Source organism: Dipodomys ordii, unplaced genomic scaffold (assembly GCF_000151885.1).
Source record: "Dipodomys ordii isolate 6190 unplaced genomic scaffold, Dord_2.0 Scaffold63, whole genome shotgun sequence".
Classification (NCBI taxonomy): Eukaryota; Metazoa; Chordata; class Mammalia; order Rodentia; family Heteromyidae; genus Dipodomys; species Dipodomys ordii.
Genome location: NW_012267279.1, coordinates 2293308 through 2300576, shown reverse-complemented (window position 1 = coordinate 2300576; position 7269 = coordinate 2293308). Strand labels below are relative to the sequence as shown.

General features: G+C 44.3%; 1 protein-coding gene and 1 pseudogene across 1 annotated transcript in view; one reads left to right on the top strand and one right to left on the bottom strand.

The window, feature by feature from the left end:
• The window catches only part of LOC105990129, a 4426-nt pseudogene extending 4174 nt beyond the window's left edge, over window positions 1-252 (top strand).
• Window positions 1-7269, bottom strand: part of Commd1 (copper metabolism (Murr1) domain containing 1) — a 121308-nt gene that overhangs the window by 112997 nt on the left and 1042 nt on the right. The window lies entirely within an intron of this gene.

The following is a 7269-nucleotide window of genomic DNA, read 5'->3' as shown; positions in this document are numbered from 1 at the left end:
TTTTCTGCTTATGTGGTGCTGAGGAATTGAACCCAGGGCCTCAGGCATGCAAGGCAAGCGCTCTACCACTGAGCCACCTTCCCAGCCCTACCACCTTCTATTTTTGAGTGTCAGCTACGTCTTGGGGATAAGTAGTTTTGAGGGTGAGCTGAGCAGGAAAGTAATGAATTTGTCCAGCAGCTAAAAGTTAGTGAACCAGACTTTGTGGCAAAGTTTTACCATGCAGTGGTTGCTACAGCTGGAAAGGACTGATAGATATTCAGATGAAAGAAGATACCATAGCTAATGGAGCCAAGGCCATGACTCTACAGTGAGAACTCCATTCAGATATGTCACTTGAAGATTTTGGGGTGGTATCCAGTGAAGTGGCTGAACTTGATGATAAGCACAGACATGCTTATTTCTTTTTTATTTTTTTTGGGGGGGTCCAGTCATGGGGCCTGAATTCTGGGCGTGGGCGCTGTCCCTCAGCTCTTCAGCTCAAGGCTAGCGCTCTACCACTTGAACCACAGCACCACTTCCGGCTTTTTTCTTTTTGCTGATGTGGTGCTGAGGAATTGAGCCCAGGGCCTCATGCATGCAAGGCAAGCGCTCTACCACTGAGCCACCTTCCCAGCCCCAATACATGCTTATTTCAATATTAGCAGCTTATCAACTGGACTTTTAATGGAAATGTTATTTGTCTAAGCAAATCCAGATCATATCAGTCTTCTAGTTTGCTTTCCAAGAGATGCTAAACCTCAAGAATTCAATGACTTTTGCAGCTATAACCAAAAAGTACCTACTTGTTAATAACTAGTCTATGGTCCATAATGGGTATAAAGTAAAAATCCTCCTTCAGAAACAGGAAAGATGAAAAAGAAAAGGTATTTTTCTAGTTTATATGCATTCAGATGGCTGGTTTTATACTCTCTTTATCAGACACTAGCATAATTATGTGACTTGCCAACCAATGGATTTCTTAATGATGATTTGAAAAATCATAAAATATCCGTGGGGATAGGAGGGAAAAAAACTATGAGAGAGCCAGGGGAAAAGGCAACGTTGTCCAAAAAGAAATGCATACTCTACCCAACTTATCTAATTGTAACCCCTCTGAATATAACCTATATAATATTAAACAATTTATGTTTTGTTTTGTTTTGTCGCCGGTCGAGGCCTGAACTCTGGGTCTGGGCACTGTCCCTCAGCTCTTCAGCTCAAGGCTAGCGCTCTACCACTGGAGCCACAGCGCCACTTCCAGCTTTTTCTGTTTATGTGGTGCTGAGGAATCGAACCCAGGGCCTCATGCTTGCAAGGCATGCACTCTACCGCTGAGCTACCTTCCCAGCCCCTACAATAAAACAATTTAAAAAGAAAAATAAATCAAGTGGAGCTGTGGCTCAAAGTAACAGCACCCAGATCCTGAGTTCAACCTCCATAACCATTAAAAAAAAAAAACAAAGATTGAGTAGTCACTAGCATTTAATGTCTTCTCATGTCTGTGTCCCAAAATATCTTAGCAATATAAACTTTATCAAAGCTGCTAAAACCAGGCATCCGTGGCTCACATCTAAAGTCCTAGCTACTCAGGAGATTGAGATCTAAGGATCCTGGTTCAAAGCCAGCCCAGTTTTATGCCAGCCTGGCAGACAAATCCAAGATACTCTTATTTCCAATTAACCAACAAAAAGCTGGAAGTGGAAGTGTGTCTCAATTGGTAGAGTGCCAGCTTTGAGCCACAAAGCTAAGAGAGAGCATGGGGCCCTGAATTCAAGCCCCCCACACACACACAATGTCTCTATAAGAAAGAGCTTTCACCAATGCTGTATACAACTAGATTGTATTTTTAACACTGAAAAACAGTACTAGGAAAAGAAAAAAAAAGTCAGGTAATGGTAATCTGACCAACTTGGGAGGCTAAGAATCTTGAGTTTGAGATCAGCCTAAGCTACAAAGCCAGAGCCTCTGTCTCAAAAAATTATTTACTAGAGTGAGGAGGTGGCTCAGTGGAAGAGTGCTTGCCTTGCATGCATGAAGCCCTGGGTTTAATTCCTCAATACCACATAAGCAGAAAGAGTCAGAAGTGGTGCTGTGGCTCAAGTGGTAGAGGGCTAGCCTTGAGCTGAAGAGCTGAGGGCCCACACTTCAGGCCCAATGACTACCAGAAAAAAGAAAGGAAGGAAGGAAAGGAAGGAGGGAGGAAGGAAGGAAGGAAAGAAGGAAGGAAGGAAGGAAGGAAGGAAGGAAAGAAGGAAGGAAGGAAGGAAGGAAGGAGAGAAGGAGGGAAGGAGGGAGGAAAGGAGAGGAGAGGAGAGGAAAGGAGAGGAAAGGAAAGGAAAGGAAAGGAAAGGAAAGGAAAGGAAAGGAAAGGAAAGGAAAGGAAAGGAAAGGAAAGGAAAGGGGATGCAGTAAACATCTTGGTCTGTTCAAGTGATGTTTTAACACTGAATGTGGCTCCAAAGAAACTTAAAAATAAGATTCCAGGACAAGCTAGACGGTAGTGGCTCACATCTGTAATCCTCACTACTCAGGAGGCTGCAATCTGAGGGTCGCAGTTCAAAGCCTGCCTGGGCAGAAAAGTCCGTGAGATTCTTATCTCCAACTAACCACCAGAAAACTGGATGTGGTGCTGTGGGTCAAGCACTCGCCTTAAGCTGAAGAGCTGAGGGACAGTGCCCAGTCCCAGAGTTCAAGCCCCAAGACTAACAAAAAATAAATAAATAAATAAATGTTAGCTAAGTGCAGTGGCATATGCCTGTAGACCAAGAAGGGAAGTAGAAGAAAGAGGATTATTTCAGTCTAGAAGTTCAAGACAAATCTTGGCAAGGTAACAAGATCCAGTAACATTAAAAATAAATAAATGAATACAGGTTGGGCATGATGGCACACACCAGTAATACCATCTACTTGAGAGGTAGAGACTGGTGGATGTCAAATTCAAGGCCAATTCAGGAAAAAGAAAAAGGAGTCTGAGCCGGGCACCGGGCTCACGCCTATAATCCTAGCTAGTCAGGAGGCTGAGATCTGAGGATCGCAGTTCAAAGCCAGCCAGGGCAGGAAAGCCCCTGAGACTCTTATCTCCAATAAACCACTAGAAAACCAGAAGTGGTGCTGTGGCTCAAGCGGTAGAGCACTCGCCTTGAGCTGAAGAGCGCAAGGACAGTGTCCAAACCCAGAGTTCAAGCCCCACAACCAAAAAAGAGAGTCTGAAACCCTGTCTTATAAAATAAAATAAAGGCCATGTATAGTGCTTCATGACTGTTCCAAAGTTCTCAGGACACAGAGATAGGGAGGACTGAAATTTGAAGATAGCTCAGGCAAAGACTTTTCAAGACCCCCTCCCCCATCTCAGTCAATGAAACGCTGAGAGTGGTAGTACAAGCCTTGTCATCCCCACTGCATGGGGAAACAAACAGAGGGATCATGATCCAGGCCAGCCTAGACCTGAACCTTTTTTTCCAAAAAGGTCCAAAAGCACCTTATTTTAAAAAAGCAAAAAGGGCTCAGGGTGTGACTTAGTTGTGGAGCAACTGTGTGGCATGCACAAAGCCCTGAGTTCAAACCCTAGTATTGTCTTAAAAAATGATTGGGGGTATGGCTCAAGTGCTATAACAATTGCCTAACATGTGCAAGGCCTTCAGTTCTATCACTAACACCACAAAAAATAAAACAATTTGTCTAGCATCCTTCAGATGTCATTGTATATACATGTAACTCAACCTAGTTCTCAAGCAAATTACAAATTTTCATGTCTTTAACAGGAGAGACAGCAGGTATCCAAATATTTATTAGTCTTTTACTAGAATTTTTTTTGAGGGGGTCCAGTCATGGGGCCTGAACTCCGGGCCTGGGCACTGGGCCTCAGCTCTTCAGCTCAAGGCTAGTGCACTTCCACTTGAGCCACAGCGCCCACTTCTGGCTTTTTTCTTTTTGCTTATGTGGTGCTGAGGAATCGAACCCAGGGCCTCATGCATGCAAGGCAAGCGCTCTACCAATGAGCCACCTTCACAGCCCACTAGAATTTTTTTTTATACTGAGGCCCTCAAGCTTTCTATGACATTCCATACTTGAGACACACCTTCACTTCAGCATCAGCCTTGACAGAAAATGCTGAACAAGAGCACAAGACTGCTAAGGTTCTGAGTTCAAGCCCTAGTTTGAGGACACACAAAAAGAGATGTGAGATTTCTAGGATACTGAATACCAGCGGGATAGGGGAGATGGAGAGAGAGCAACAGATGAGATTAATCTACCTAAATTACACTATATACATGTATAAATTACCACGGTGAAACCCCCTTGTACAAGTAATGTATGTTAGAGAGAGAAGAAAGAAAGAAGAAATCACATTAAAGGAAAGCAAGCTATGTTGGGGTGTAGATACCAGCAGGAGGGAGAGAGCCGATGAAGAGGATAATACATGTGTGAAAATAGAAAATGTGTTAAAAAAAAAAAAAACTGGGGCTGGGAAGGTGGCTCAGTGGTAGAGTGCTTGCCTTGTATGCATGAGGCCCTGGGTTCGATTCCTCAGCACCACATAAGCAAAAAAGCTGGAATTGGCACTGTGGCTCCAGTGGTAGAGCGCTAGCCTTGAGCTGAAGAGCTGAGGGACAGTGCCCAGGCCCAGTGTTCAGGCCCCATGACTGGTGGAAAAAAATAAAAATAAAAATAAAACTTTGACATTCTATCTCACCCCATTTAGATTAGCCAACACCGGGAATTCAAACAACAAATGTTGGGGGCGGGGGGAGGGGAAAAAAAGTAACTCTATCTCACTGTTGGTGGGAATGTAAATTAGTACAACTACTCTGGAAAGCAGTCTGGACAGTCTTCAAAAAACTAAACATAGGTCTTCCCTACAACCCAGCCATACCACTCCAGGGCAGCTACACAGAACATCACAAGCCAGGACACCATAAAGACACTTGCACATTCATGTTCACTGCTGCACTATTCACAATAGTCAAGTTATGGAAACAGACCCACAATACATGAATGGATTTTTTAAAAATGTGCTACCTAATATGTGGAGGGGAAGGGAAAAAACAAATTCTTAAAACAGGGATACAGGAGGACCCATAGCAACAATGAGATGTACTAGTCGTTATGGCGAAAAACGAATTTTACAACTTTGGTGAGGGGGAGGAGGAGAAGGATACGAAGGGAAGGATACGAAGGGAGGGAAGGAGAAACAAAGGAGAAGGCTACAATGCTTGATAAGAAATGTACTCATTATCTTACCCATGTAATTGTAACCCCTCTGTACAGTATTTTCACAATAAAAATATATTTTAAAAAAATGTGTTACCTATACACAATGGAATTTCACACAGCAATTAGAAAAAATATTATGTCAAATATCTGCAGGACAATAGATGTAGCTAGAACAAACCATGTTAAATGAGGTAAGCCAAGGTCAGGGAAGCTAAGGGCACATGTTTTCTCTCAGATGAAGAAGCTAGATCTAAAATATTCTGGGACATGATAAATTATACAGGACTCTAGGTATTCACACACAGTGAGATCAAAGGAGAATGATACTCTTAGGAGAGAAACATAAAGGTGCAGCAGAGCAAAGGAAGATACTTTTAGAAGGGGAACACAAAGGTACAATACCTATGTGCATCTGACCATATAAAATAATATTTTAGCCGGGTGGCTCACGCCTGTAATCCTAGCTACTCAGGAGGCTGAGATCTGAGGATCACGGTTCAAAGCCAGCCCGGGCAGGAAAGACCGTGAGACTCCTATCTCCAATAAACCACCAAAAAACCGGAAGTGGTGCTGTAGCTCAAGTGGTAGAGCGCTCGCCTTGAGTTGAAGAGCTGAAGGACAGCGCCCAGGCCCAGAGTTCAAGCCCCACGACCGACAAAAAAAATAATAATAATAATATTTTATTGAAATGGAAATAAGAGGTTGTTTTCTTTGTTGCTGTTTTTGCTTTTATTTCTTTTTGTTTCATTTACCTGTCTTTCGGAGTGTAAGGGGCGGGGGGAACAAAGGAAATGGAGGGACAAATGCAACAGGGGTACTCACTAGGCACTATTTTGAAAATGAACAATACAACTTGTGGATGTGCAGAGCACATGGGCAGCAAAGATGGCGCTGAGAGGGAGTTGAGTGGGAAGAGCCCTATTTACTGTAGAGCACATGGGCAGCAAAGATGGCGCTGGGAAAGAGTAGAGTGGACAGAACCCAATTCACCTTACGTTCAGTGCATAACCAGCCCGTGAAAGCTTAGGTGCATGACAGGGTGTGACCTTGACAGTGATTGGTCCCTCTTCCTCCCTTGCTATGTCACCCGCCCTTTTTGGCTTTAAAAAAGGCTGCTCTCTGTTAATAAAGGAGTTTTCTACCGGCTGGATTTGGCTCCCCACTGTGTCTGATTGTCTCCCAGGCTGAGGGAGGCTGGGGAAGGGGGGGCGGGGCCGAGCGCCGCACTTACCTTTTCTCGGACCGGTTAACATGGATGGGTATAGGAGGGAAAACTAGGAGACAGCAAGGGAAGGGGTGACATTATCCAAAAGGAAATGTACTCTACCTGCCAGGCACTAGTGGCTCGAGGCTGAGATGAGGATCACGGTTCAAAGCCAGCCCACCTAGAAAAGTCCCCGAGTCTCTTTAACCACTCAAAAACTGGAAGTGGCACTGTGGGTCAAGTGGTAGAGTGCTAGCCTTGAGCGAAAGGAGCCTAGGAACAATGCCCTGGCCCAGAGTTCAAGTTCCAGGACTGGCAATAATAATAATGCGTCTTACAAGCAGAGAGGGAAATAAAGGGATTATGTTTCATCAGGGTATACTGGATGAATGGATGGAAATGTCACAGTGAAATCCTCCTTTGTACAACTAATACATGAACTCTGGGCCTGGGTGCTGTCCCTGAGGTCTTGAGCTCAAGGCATGTGCTCTACCACTTGAGCCACTGCGCCACTTCCAGTTTTCTGGTGGTTAATTGGTGCCCGGCGCCAATACTTTATTTTTAAAGATCAAATTTGTAGAAAATATTCTCTATGTGAGTGAGATTTGGTAGAGACAAAAGGCATTCTGTTCTCCACTCAATAGGGGTATATAATTTAAAGTTAAAACTACTTATAATAGTGGCTGGGAAGTGGCTCAGTGGTAGAGCGCTTGCCTTGCATGCCTGAGGCCCTGGGTTCAATTTCTCAGCACCACATAAGCAAAAAGAAAAAAACCAGAAGTGGCGCTGTGGCTCAAGTGGTAGAGCGCTAGCCTTGAGCTGAAGAGCTGAGGGACAGCGCCCAGGCCCAGAGTTCAGGCCCCAGGACC